Genomic DNA, 14277 nt, shown 5'->3' on the forward strand with positions numbered 1-14277 from the left:
ATTATTTTCTCTTGTGGACTATATGTAAATGTATTTTGTGTGAAATATCTTATTCAGGTCAGTACTAAATAAAAAAAATAACATGCATTTCGTATGATCCCTCTTATTTTGGTAAAATAATTAACATTTTGCGGATTCTGCAAGGTGTATGTTAAATTTTGATTTCAACTGCATATTCTAACAAATAGAGTTTAGACTTGCTACTGCTTTTTCTAGTGTTTGCCATCATCCCAGTCCTACAAAAGAAAAATTGCAGGCTTGAAGCAGTGCTCATGAGAGTTTGTGGGAATTTTTCCGGTCAGCAGTCATGGACCCACAACGCTCCGATTACTGATTAAGTCAGTTAGTCATCTTCGCTTGCTAGCTGTTATTGACATTACATTCTTTTACAAACAAGCTGTCAGAGCTATGGTCACTAAGACTTTTAGGACATTCAGAACTAGATTTGGATTCTTTTCAAAAACCCTAATTCATTAAACCATGGAGGTTTGAATTATTTCACAATCATGCTGTTGCATTTTAATATCAGCTTATATTTAGACCAACAGCATGATTTATAGTGTGATTATTTATACAACAATTAAATAGACAAGAAGTTATGTTTGAGACAAAATTTGGCCGTATTTTTTTTTTCTCCGCCAACGCACAGCCTGGAACAGAGTTGTGAAGGGGATGGAGCAAGAGCAAGAGAAAGTGTCTGGAGGAATGCTAAATTAGCTATTCTTTTATGCAGACTTACAATATAAACTGACAGACCTAATAAAGTAACTGTAAAATTCTCTAAAATTTGGAGGAGTGCTTTGGCTAAATCTCAGATTGGTGATGTAACTGTGTAGTCAGTACACTTGTGAAGTCACTGGGTTAGCATCATTCACTTTCATTCAGATCAGTTGTCTTTAGACCTGCATGGCTGTCTTTGTTATTCCAGCGTCATCTCATTCTTTGCTAACATTAGATGTCTCTCTCTCAAAGGCTTGAGTCAGACTCAAGCAAGTACATTTTTATTTGTTGATTAGAAGGACTTTTTCATTCTGAATAGCATTTTATTGGACAAAACTGTGGCTATACCCTTGAGACCAACATGAGCCATCAATATTTTGCTTGTGATTTTGTGTATAGAGGGTAAGCTATAAACTTTTGAAGTTTGTTTTGTCAGTTTTTAGGAGTACACGCACATATGGCCTAAAAACTTACAGACATGGGCTAAAAGCCACAAATGTCCAATTTTGATTTCATGGGATCTTTAAAGTGACAGTTTGGGGCCAACTGCCTTCTTGGAAATTGAATTGGATGAAAGCTGTTTACTGCTGAAAACTCCCATTTCTCTTAAAATCCCATAGGGGCTTGTGTAGCCGATTGGCCCAATTAGAATCAGACAACATGAGTTTTACCAGACACAATGGTCACAATCAAATACATGCTAAAATTTGATGTTGCGATTTGATTGCTTTTTTTATTTTTTGACATGACCATCAGAGCTGTGTGTCTTTTGGCATTGTATTCACTGAAATTCCTAATCTGCACTGACACTTTTCTAAGAACTGCCTCATTCTCACTTGTTTGTCCATTTCTTTCTCCAGTGTGAAAATGGAGTGATTGCTGCAAAAATGCTGTTCTTGTGTCTCATTGGATGACTGCCCACCAGCTGATGCCACTGGCCACGTTTAATACCGCATCACTTCCTGCACATTCATTATGGTGAGATCACTGTGACAGCTGTGCTGAGCACTGAATGCACACAGACATTCCTGTTTTATTTTTAAAAAATCAAATACGTTTATTTAAAAGGCACCTACAACCCCTGGCAAAAATTATGGAATCACTAGACTTAGAAGATGTTCACCCATTTTTTTTACTTTATAACCAATAAACCAATCACAGATATGCCACAAAACATTTTTTGTTAATTATTCAACACTCTGGTTATGTGAAACATACCTCAAAAAAATGAAATTAACAATTAAGAATTAACATGTCTAAAGGCTAATTAGTCAGCAGTTAAAAGAGAGTGCTTACAGACCTTACTGTGCTGTTGAACTTGGCTAATTGCAAGGAAACATGGCCCCAACAAGAAAGATGTTAGTTGAAATGATGGAAAGGATTATAAAACTCTTTTAAGATGGAAATCCATCATAGAGTGTGGCAAAAAAGTAGTTTTTTCCCCAGTCAGCTGTTATTAAATTTTGGTGTAAGTATAAACAAAATAGAAAGATTATAAAACGAAAACATACAGGCAGATCAAGGAAGACATCAAAGCAAAGCAATTTGCCTTGAAAATAGAACATGCTCGATGAAACAAATGAAGAACAAATGGGAGGAAACAGGAGTTGATGTGTGTGACATAACTATAAGAAACCAGCTGAATGAAATGAGATTTACATATAGAAAGGCCAAATGAAAACCGGACACCTAAACAAAAGAAAACAAGATTGGAGTGGGCTAAAGAGAAGAAGTCATGGAGTGTGGATGATTGGATGAAAGTGATATTCATTGATGAATCACAAATCTGCAATGGACAAAGAGATGATGCTGAAACTTTTGTCTTGTGCCATTCTAATGAAAGATGACTGCCTGAAGAAAACTATCACATTTTCCAGCTCATTTATAATATGGGGTTGCATGTCAGGTAAAAGACCAGGACAAATGGCTACCCTTATATCAACAGTCAATTCACAGGTTTACATTGAAACTGGACTCTTTTCTCATTCCATCAGTAGAAAGGAAGTTCGGTGATGATGTTATTATGATAATGGACCCAGAACAAAGACTGTTAAAGCTTTTTTTCGGTAAAGACATATCAACTCAATTACATGGCCTGCAAACTGTCCAGATCTCAATCCAATTGAAAATGTATGGTGGAAATAGAAAAAAAATGGTCCATTTCAAGGCTTCATCTTGCAAAGCTGAACTGCTATTCAAGAAAGTTGGAACCAGCTTAATGAAGAATATTGTTTTTCATTAGTGAAGTCCATGCCCTAAAGATTTCAGGTCATCGTAAATGCCAGAAGAGGAGCAACAAAGTACTAATTGTGTTTTTTGGTTGATGATTCCATAATTTTTTTCTCAAAATTGAATGATTCCATTATTTTTTCCTGTACTTGATATGGAAAATTATTTTTCATTAATTAAAAGATGTTTCACATAACCAGAACATTGAATTATTAAACAAAAATCGTTGTGTGTCATATCTGTGATTCGTTTATTTGCTATGAAGTAAAAAATTTTGGTGAACCTCTTTGCCAGGGGATGCCCCTTTTTACAAGATGTAATATTGGTCTTGAGTAAGGGTGTGCGATATTGACAAAAACTAATATCTCTTTTCTGGAATTCGATAACGATAATAAGACGATATTTTGCTGAGTGTGTTATTGTGCTTATATTTTTAAGGCTACCACGGACAGCTGGCCCCTAATTTTTTATTTTCTTCATATTCTGTGTGGTGGTCTGTTCACACTGATAAAAATTTATCTTTTCCAATAAGTTTAAATAGATTTTTACCTTTTATGATCATTTTAACCTTTACAAAGCCATTTTTGTATTTTTTTTTCTCGAAATATTCCTTTTTCGAATTGCCTGAAAAAACACCTCATGCGAGCGTAAAAACTTTTTTTTTTTGCGATATATGGAAGGGAAGACGTGTTTTCTAGTGCTGCCGAACAGCATGACGCTGATCAGTTAAAATACTTCAATAACATATGCACACAATTAAAGCAGTTAAAAGCAGTTAAAATGCTAGCTAAGCACTATAACTACATGACTTTCATGGAGCAGTTTGGAATGAAATGATATGCGCAGACATTAACATATTTAGATAGATTTGAGGCGCATTATCTTTAAAAATAGAAGTAGTCCATTGCGTCCTCGCTAGGTGCATTTCCATTACAGATTTGCACAAAACTTTGGCGATATTTTAAAATGTCGATTAAAAAGTGTTGCGAAATGATTTCCATTAACCGATGTTATGCAACTAAAAGTTTTTTTTTTCCTCTCGCAATAAGTCATGGCAACAGATTTTTGTGGGGTTTTGGCTATATTTAATCAAATGTCACCTGTAACTGCGAAAATAAGTTTCCGTTGCTCACTGTAAAAAATGACAGTGAATTTAACGGTAAAAAACTGTAAAAATGCTACGGTAAAAACCTGTGATATGGTTAACGGTAAGTTCCCCTTCTATATACGGTAAAAAACTGTGTTGGACATTGCATGTAATTTTACGGCAGTATACCGTTTTTTGAAGTGAAAAAGAAGGTAAAATTTACAGTGAATAACCGTAAACTGACATTCCCAGAATTCCCTGTGTTTCATTTTTTTTTATTCAATGTTTTTTGTGGAAATAACTTTTTCTTCTTAGATTTTTCTTGCCAGTTTTGTACATTAGGGTTATATGTTACATATAATGCTGTTAAATTAATGTTTTTTGCCTTAAATCAGTTTTATGTGTGTTACCATGATGGTGTTTAGTGTTTGTGTGAATGACACTGTGCACCTTCTATATATTCTATTATTTAAAATCCCCTTGTAATGGGCTTTGGTTGATCATGTGATGTTGTCATCACCACCTGCTTTTGGTGGTTATCAGTGTATTGCAAAGGTACAAAACAGATTTCAGTACTTCAAAAGGTTGGTACATCACCATTATATCAATTCAAAAAAATCAGAAATTACGGTATTTACCTGTATATTTAAGTGAAAACCGTAAAATGTAAAACATTGCTACTGTATTTTTTACAGTAAAACTCTGGTAACCACAGCTGCCAGGGTTTTCCTGTAAATTTTACGGCTTTTTTTTTACAGTGCTGTTTTGCTAAATATTCCTTTCTCGAATTGCCTGAAAAACCACGTCATGCAAGCGTAAAAACGTTTTTGCGATATATGGAAGTTTTAGCGCAATTAGCTGTGTTTCTATTACACCTTAAATTGCGCAAATGAGGTGGCTTTTCAGGCAATTTGAAATAGGTGCGTTTCCATTAGGCGTATTTTTAATTCGCAATTTAAAGGGTAATGGAAACGCAGCTTGTGGCTCAGATTTTGGGAGAAAATTAAGACTCTTATGAGCTGCGTTTTCATTACAGATTTGCGCAAAACTTTGGTGCTATTTTATAAATGTCGATAAAACGTATTGCGAAATGACGGCGTTTCCGTTATTCCATTATTTCCGTTATGCGACTGAATTGAAAATACACCTAATGGAAACACATCAATTGCACTAAAACCCCCATATATCGCAAAAAAGTTTTTACGCTTGCATGAGGTGGTTTTTCATGCAGTTCGAAAAAGGAATATTTAGCAAAACAGCAATGGAAACATTTTTGTTGCATTTACAGGTGACATTCGATGAAATATAGCCAAAATCCCACAAAAAAACGTTGCCATGACTTATCGCGAATGGAAATTCGCATAACATTGGTTAATGGAAACACTGTCATTTCGCAATACTTTTTAATCGACATTTATACAATATCACCAAAGTTTTGCGCAAATCTGTAGTGGAAATTTGCCTTGAAACATAATTTTTTCCTCTCACGGTAAGTCATGGCAACAGATTTTTGTGGGATTTTATATATTTATACTATATTTAATCAAATGTGACCTGTAAATGCTAAAAGAAAAGTTTCCATTGCTGTTTTGCAAAATATTCCTTTTTTGAATTGCCTGAAAAACCTCCTCATGCAAGCGTAAAAATTTTTTTGCGATATATGGGAGTTTCCCATTAGGCATTTTTTTAATTCGCAATTTAAAGGGTAATGGAAATGCAGCTATGTTGAGTCTTACATCTAAACACAGATGTTCCAGTACCCTTTAAATTGCGCAAATTGAAATTACAAATTGAAAATACACCCAATGGAAACGTATGTTTATTCTTAAATGTACTATAACCTCTAAGAAACAGTTCATAAGTGGCCGCTCTCAAGTATAAGAGGATTTCTCTTTCATTAATGCTTAGACCATTTACACTGCACGCGTCTGCGGCTCCGGCCACTCTATTGAATGCTTGTGTTTACGCCAACGGGCCGTACGCATTTAAAGCTGCTCTCCGCGCTCCTTCTGCAAAGATAAACGCATATGCCTTTTTCGATTAAATGTAGCCAGTATCTGTCAAAATCCCACAAAAATCTGTTGCCATGACTTATCGTGAGAGGAAAAAATTATTTTATTCTCATAACATCGGTTAATGGAAATGCCGTCATTTTGCAATAATTTTAATCAACATTTATAAAATGTCGCCAAAGTTTAACGCAAATCTGTAATGGAAACGTGCCTACTGTTGATGTTACAACTGCTCGAGTGCGGAGAAAATGGAGGACAGCATACAACCAAACACAACTCGCTGAGGCCTTAAACTATGACAATGCAGGACTGTCAGTCAACTGCTGTGGGCGGGGCCTAAACAATGTGATGTCACAATGCTTAGAAAATCAAAACACCATGCCTAGTGAGACTGATTTGGTTTAATGGGGATTAAAAAATAAGGAGTGGGTGGATATTTATCATTGTAGGGTGGTTGTGTTCACACACTGCCAACACACATTTATGTCCAAACACCATGTAAGTGGATTTTGCATAATAGGTGCCCTTTAATTAATGCACAACTGGCATATTTGAACAAGCACACTTTAAAACAAACCTGCAAAATAAATAAAATAAATAAAACATAATCCCCAACTAGACTCAAAAAATAGGCCAAGAAACAATCGCTTCTGCTGCCAACAATCTTACTCTCAAGACATCAAAAAGTCATTCTGAAAATTTCTAATCTTGAGCACACTGTTTTTTTTTATTACAAACAGGTACATCACTAGAATGAGATGATTATAAAATGAGAGAGCAAGCTAACAGGTATTTGAATGTAACCTGCAGTGCAGTTAAATTTGTTCACAGCTCTCCATCATTATGCAGAATGAATGAACTTTCCACTTGCCCGAATATAGGACAGATAATACCCTAGGGCTTATGATGTACATGGTGTGTGTGTGTGTGTGTGTGTGTGTGTTTCTATTATTCATATGCATTAATTAGTAAGTTCCTTTAATCAATTTCTTGAGCTTTAAGCTCTGTCATTTTAGTATAATTGAGATACTAATATAGTTTTTGTTAATATTTTAGATTTAACTGTTATATTTTCCAGTGTTGTTAAAACTTTAGTGTTGTTAGTTTTAGTAAATTTTGTCTGTATAGTTTTTTATTCATTTTTATTTCAGTTAAACTAAATTCAAATGTTTCCAACCTGAAATAAAATAAGTTTAGATATGCACTACCAGTCAAAAGATTTTTCATGTTTTTTAAAGAAATCTCTCCGGCTCACCAAGCCTGCATTTATTTGATCTAAAGTACAGCAAAACGGTAAACATTTTTAGATATTTTTAATATTTAAAATAACTGTTTTCTATTTGAATATATTTCAAAATGTAATTAATTCTTGTGATCAAAGCTAAATTTTCAGCATCATTACTCCAGTCTTCAGTGTCACATGATTCTTCAGAAATCATTCTAATATGCTGATTTGCTGTTCAAGGAACATTTATTATTGTTATTATTATCAATATTTAAAACAGTTGAGTACATTTTTTCAGGATTCTTTGATAAATAGAAAGATCAAAATATCAGCATTTATCTGAAATAAAAAGCTTTTGCAACTCTATACCATTCAAAAACTTGGAGTAAATTTCTTAAAATAATGTTTCAGAGCAGCAAATCAGAATATTAGAGTGATTTCTGAAGGATCATGTGACTGATTCTAAAAATTAAACTATGAAACCACCAGAATAAATTACATTTTAAAATGTATTCAAGTAGAAACAGTTACTTTAAAAATATTTTAATGAACAATTCAGGGTCAGCAATTGAAATTGTTCTAGTTTTAAGCATTTTATTTTATTTTGATCCTGGAACAGTGACATACTGTACCTGCAGTTCTAAATTTTACCAATCAACCACAAATCAATCAGAAGAATATTTTATTACTTTTTATTAAGTAAATTTTTTTTTTTAAGGCCTAATAGACTAGTTCGCATTGTATGTGCAGTATTTGGCACAGCTTGCGAGGACACCCCACTGTTTATCTCGTGTTTTTTCCCCTAATATAACTTTTGTGTTTTCCACTGTCGTGGGAGTACAGAGGACTCAAAAGACGTCAGATCAGCTGCGTTCCATCTGTGCTGATGTTTTAGAATAAAAAAGCCAGCTGTAGACATCTTCACCATTTCCGTGGCAATAATGCATTGTGGGTGTGTTGCATGCGAATCTGAATTCAAACGTGTGCAATGCTAAATACATTTCATTAGTGACACCTGTAAGCAGCAGGTGCAAGATGAGTCATTGTGACATAATAATAATAAAAAGATAATTAAGATGAGCAGTTTGTTCTCTTTAGAGTCGTTACATACCGTATGACTTACACTATTTTTATAGCGAAAATTGAATTCAAACATAATGGAATTCGTTTTAGGTGCACACGGTTTATCCAGCCATCTGCACATCAAGCTGCAAGTCAAAATTTAGCCAAAAGACAACGTGGTCAACTCACATTAGCAGGCATATGGTTCACTTATATGTGAGTGAGAGAGATGTTTGTGAGGGTGTGCATGTGTGTCTGCATTCAACAAGAGAGTCAGTCTGATAAATCTGGCACAGCGTACACAGACATGGCTTGTATGGTCAGTATAGACACACACACACACACACACACACACACACACACACACACACACATAGGAAATAAGGAGCTGAGGAAATCTGGGTCGCTGTTAGTCAGCCGTATCCAGCTCAGAGCTGTGAGCTTTCAGTTTTGGGTGATGCCAAGTCTGAAAATGTGGGAGCATATCACAATTACAGGCACCTGCAGAGAGCTTTTCTCTGGGTAGAGAGTGTTTCAAGAAGAATACAGATCCTAGAATGGTGTAAACAGCCTAAATGCAAGAAAACATTATTATAGATGAACACGTTTTCATTATATGAGTCAGTCAGTTCTTAGAGGCATAAAAGGACAGCTTGTGTTATCTGAAGCACTCCAGAGACAGACTTCACACACACAGCCAACAGCAGTGATCAAACAGATCAGAGGATTTAAAAAAGAAAAAAAACACTTGTATAGTGATATGCACGGGACAAAATAGATAAACAAACACGTAAATGAAAATAATAGATGGATAATATTAAATCGCAAAAAATGACATGTATTTTTTATTATTCTAATATGTTCCTTGAGGTTTACTTATAAAGTTTTTTGAAAAAAATTATTTTCAACTCTCATTCTGTTATGATTGGCTAACATCATTGCATAGGCAACAGTATCAACATGTGATTATTTTGACAGCATAATCCAAATAAAACGGTAATTTCCAGACAAAGCATTATGAAACCATTTACTTACAGTTTGTGATGCAGCTGCAGTCAGATCCAGTTCAGTTTCATCTTTCAACAAATGTTTCTTTGTGAACTCTCCTCGACACTGCTTCGTTTACAAAATAACGCTTGTCAGAGGGAGTGTGAGGCTTGCTGATGACGCGACCATCATAGTGACAGCCAATCACATTATTTTACTGGTGTTGCATAAATGGAATTGGCTAGCATCTGCACTGGGGTATTTACATAAGGCGTTCTGATTAGCTGATGCCTGCATTGGCGCTTAAAAAGTTGAGAAGTTTTCAGCTTCTGCCATGAAAAAAGGCCAGTGACGATTGTTAGAGATATCACCTGTTGCTGATGCCTTTGACGATAGAAGGACAATTCTTATTATTATTTGTCAAAAAGGTGCCTAACTAGCGATGCGGCGCGGAGAGTCGGTTCTGCTTCAGAAACTTGCCGCGGTATAAACACAAGCATTGACTAGAGTGGTTGCGTCGCCCTGCAGATGTGAAAGTGAAAATGGGTAGGAGATTCATTCATCATACAGTGTAGATAGAAATGATTATAACGGGAATGTTTTTTAAAGTGCTAAAATGCTTATCCACATTCTATATTAACTGAACTACAACATGAACTAATGGCAGCTATCAGACATACAGCGGTAACATTATCGCAATATGACGGGTAAAGAAAGATACATTCATTTACATTTCATGCACGCACATTTACCACTCACTGAAGATAGCGGATAGCAGAGAATGAAACTGAAAGTAAACTGGAACCTCTCCAGCAGAACTAGCGTCAATGCTCTGTACACGCACAACTAAGTCACATGCCCAAAAACAAGACTACCCTTACAAAACGAATAAGGAATTGAGTACAGAGATAATTAAATAAATTAGCATGATAGTATCGTGTATTGGCGATCTCACAGGCTGATGATAGGACGATATAAAAATTTAGCGTATCGCCATACACTATTTTGTTTATATCACAGCTTGGGCCAGAGCCATTAAACTTGGTAAAGCTGCATTTGACAGTGTATGACAACCACAATCACATCCATATTGCATTATCTATATATAAAATAGCATTCTGTGTAGAATTCAAATGGGTCAGATACGTTTTTTGGTCTGCGCCGACTCGCGCATATGATCCGCTTCGTGTTATCGTGTCTCTGGACCGGAGCAGACTATGTGCACGCTGTGGCGGTTCGTGTGACATAACGCGAAACCAGACTTCATTTGCCCCAACGGAAAACATATTTACACTGTCTGAATTGTTCCCTGTGCCCAGTATAGTGCACTACGTGCCATTTACTGTATAGAAAATACTAGTTCTGTAAACACATGACAGATTTCAGCTGCAGCTTCAGCATCTGTTTATAGTGTAGGGGCCGGACGCTTCAGATTCTAGAAAGCACTTGATTGGACAGAAAGTTTGATGAGAAGCTGAAGTGCAGGGTGATGTCATCAAAATCGTTGATTCATATTGCCGGTAGTGAGAGACTGGTAAAACCAAAAAAATTTCAATTTTGATTTCATGGGGACTTTAAAACAATCTCAGAATATTTTTTATGCAATTTGTAAGTGCAAATTATAATTAATTATACTTGTCTCTTAAAAAAATTAAGCCTCTTTGCCAATAACTTTCAACATATTTATTTGAAGTGTATTCTGTGTATTCTGAAACACACATTAATGTCTACATTAACAGATATCAACTCACCCTTGAACCGCCCCTAGTTATAACATAAATGTTTTTTTATTGATGATGAGGACATCTTAAGTTATGAAATAAGGCTGGACAATAATTCGATATCAATATATATCGCGATAGAATTTTTTTTCAATAACGGTGATACGATTTTTAAAGGTCCCATATTGTACACATTTCTGGAGGTTTATTTTAGTTGTTGATGTCCTTAAGAATATATATTTGCAGTATAAGTGCCAAAATCCATCTCAATATATTTTTACAGCTCCTTTTTTAGGAGCTCTGTCAAAAACAGGTCGATTTTGGCCCATCTAACTAATATTCATGAGCCTCTCTTCTGATTGGCCTGTTGTTTTCTGAGTGAAGCACAGCCAGGCCAACCACAGTTAACTACGGTCATGTATGCTTTAGCCGAGCCCAGAGCCATAGAGAGCCTAGCCTGCTGATACTCAACAGGATATTTCAGAATGATCATTAATGATTTTTCTTTTTCAAACACCGAATGCAGTAAGCTACATAACTGTTGCTTTAGTAAAGCCCCTTTCACAATGCGCGCTGATTCTGGAAAATTATGGTAACGAGCGCTGTGTGAACAAAAGCCAGAACCATAAAGGCAGTGTTGTAGTGATGATGAACGTTACCCTGCGACTCTTCACAACGAAAAAATACGTGCAAAGTGGAATGAAGCGGCGATCGGGCAGAGCCAGCTCCTCACTATCAGCACTGAAGCAGTTTGTTCAGGTTAGTTTCAGTTTAGTGAAACGTACGCGTCGCATTACATTTCACATCCAAACATCACATGTTTTTATGGGTTATATGTAAAGCACGCACAGATTCCGGAAAACAACTGTGAATCAATGAACCAAATCAAACAACTCCGGAACAAATCATGGGACACATTATCCGTGTATTTACCGGAATCGCTGTGTGAAAGAGGCTGAAGTTGACGTGCCAGTGGTCTCTTATATTCACGTTGTTCTGAAGCCTGTGCAATGATGCAGTTTCGACATCTATAGACTGAACAGGGTTTTCTCGACTTGTTTTCGTGTGTTGTTGCTTAGCAATGTTATGGACACGATATTGTCTGGGTTTGACAAAAGGAGGGTGGGACGTGATTGGTGCTTGGGGTGGTGACTGAAGGCGGTGCCTGAGTAGATCGGACGTCACATCGTTACGGAAGTCACAGCGGCTCGTGAAAATGAACAGCTACTTTAAGCAGGCTGTGTGCAGTTTACTGTGGATTGACTGTTTTGAAACTCATATGGTAGTTACATAGCCCCTAGGCCTCAGTTATCATGAAAAAAGCCAGGAAATTTCGATTTTGACAATATGGGACCTTTAAACCCGTTTCCGATATTTCCATATACATTTGCATATCCGTTGCGGGAAGTTTTTAGCTACAAAATGAGTATCCCTGACCGCAATACAGATGTGGATGAACAAGCTTCCACAAGAAAGAAGGCAGACGAAATAGTTGATAAGAGAGGAAAGACTAATTCAGTGGTGTTGAAGTGGTTCGGCTTTTTAAGTTCGGATAAACTCTGCCATTGGTAAGTTATACACGGTTCATGCAAATACTCGCCATAATATCAGCGCTGGCCGCTTCAAATTGATTTTCAAAAAGGCTTTGACTTCGTTAAATAAACAATCGCGATAGGGCTGGATTAAATTTTAAGAGGCAATGATGTAAATAAATAAATATGCACGCTGCACGTTTCAAAGTCAAAACGGCGGCACTGATGTCTTTATATGAATGTATCTGAAGGGAGCCGATTGTCCTCAGAAACGTATCGTTGGCATTTTCATTTCATGCCTGATAAAACTGCGTTAATGCTGCTTTGTATACAGCCGTTACTAGGGAAACCGTAATATTTTAGCGCTCCTAAAGCGCCACCTAGTGACAGAGAATGAATATGCATGTCCACATTTTCAGCTGGTCAGATTATTGCAAATCTCAACCAATGTTTTTTATGCAGGAAACACAGAGTTGTAAATGTGAAAGAAGTTAATGTGCTTTCTAAAAATCTAAACAATGAAGACAGTTATATTTATGTTTTAAATAAATATAATACATTATATACTTGATTTATTCCTTTTAATGGTATAAAGGCTGAAATGCCATTTTATAAGATTTTTTTGTGAAAAACCTGTATCTGAACTGTAAATCATGTAATTTTATGGTTTAATATGGCTTAATACCGTACATCGTCCAACCCCACTCATACTGTTCATTTTACTTGTGCAGCTCTTAAAAAGGGTCATAAATTGCCTCAAATTGATATTTAAAAATTCCGCATACACTGTAAATAGTGAAATAAAATTCATTCCTTGATATTTGTTGATATTTGTGTATTGAAAATATTTTTGATTGACATTTAGACTCCTATTTAATTTTCTAAATTTAAGTTTTTTTTTTTTGTTTTTTTTTGGGGGGGGCTAGTTAAAGTAATTTTCGGGCTACCAAAATCTGAAGAGTACCTGCCCGAAGGGCTACCAGAGATTTAGAAATTTTGTGAGCCCTGACCTCCTTTCTGGAAGAGGATTAATAATTAGTTGGCCTAGTGGCATAATTTTTATTATGATTTCTTTCCCCCTTTTCTGTTCCGGCCAGAGCAATGTGTTTTTGTTGTTGCTCACTCTTTACTTATTTTATTATTTTTGTTTCTTTATTTGAAAACTGCTGAAGCAGTTTGTTTGTTGTTTAAATTTATATGAAAAATCAGCCTGCTCTAGTTTAAATGGAAATATATTATTGTTAATAAGCTGAGTCTTAGAGTTTTATTTATGTGATAGTTTATTTCACATTTCTTGTTTGTAAAGGCTAAATAAAAATAAAAAGTGAACCTTATATTTTGTATTGTTTTTATTAAAAATGTTTTTATATAATTTTAATAGGAGCCCTAATAATAGGAGCCCTAATTAATAGTCCAGCCCTATTATGAAACTTGCAGGATGTATTAAGCATACAAAGACCTCTTTTATGTCAAAAGAACAAAAGAAATTTGGTTTCTCATGCCAAGACTCTTTTAACCAGCAAGAATCTCCTGATAGATTATGAGGAAAACACAAATGTGATTTTACACACACGCAGTGCGGTGTGTTTGGTGAAGACCTCAAGTTTACAGCTTGCAGAGATCACCTCTATTCGACATAAAATATTAATATCCTGTTTGAAATTCGGATTTATGCAATTCACCTCATTGACTCGTATCCTAT

This window comes from Garra rufa, chromosome 5 (genome assembly GCF_049309525.1).
Source record: "Garra rufa chromosome 5, GarRuf1.0, whole genome shotgun sequence".
NCBI lineage: Eukaryota > Metazoa > Chordata > Actinopteri > Cypriniformes > Cyprinidae > Garra > Garra rufa.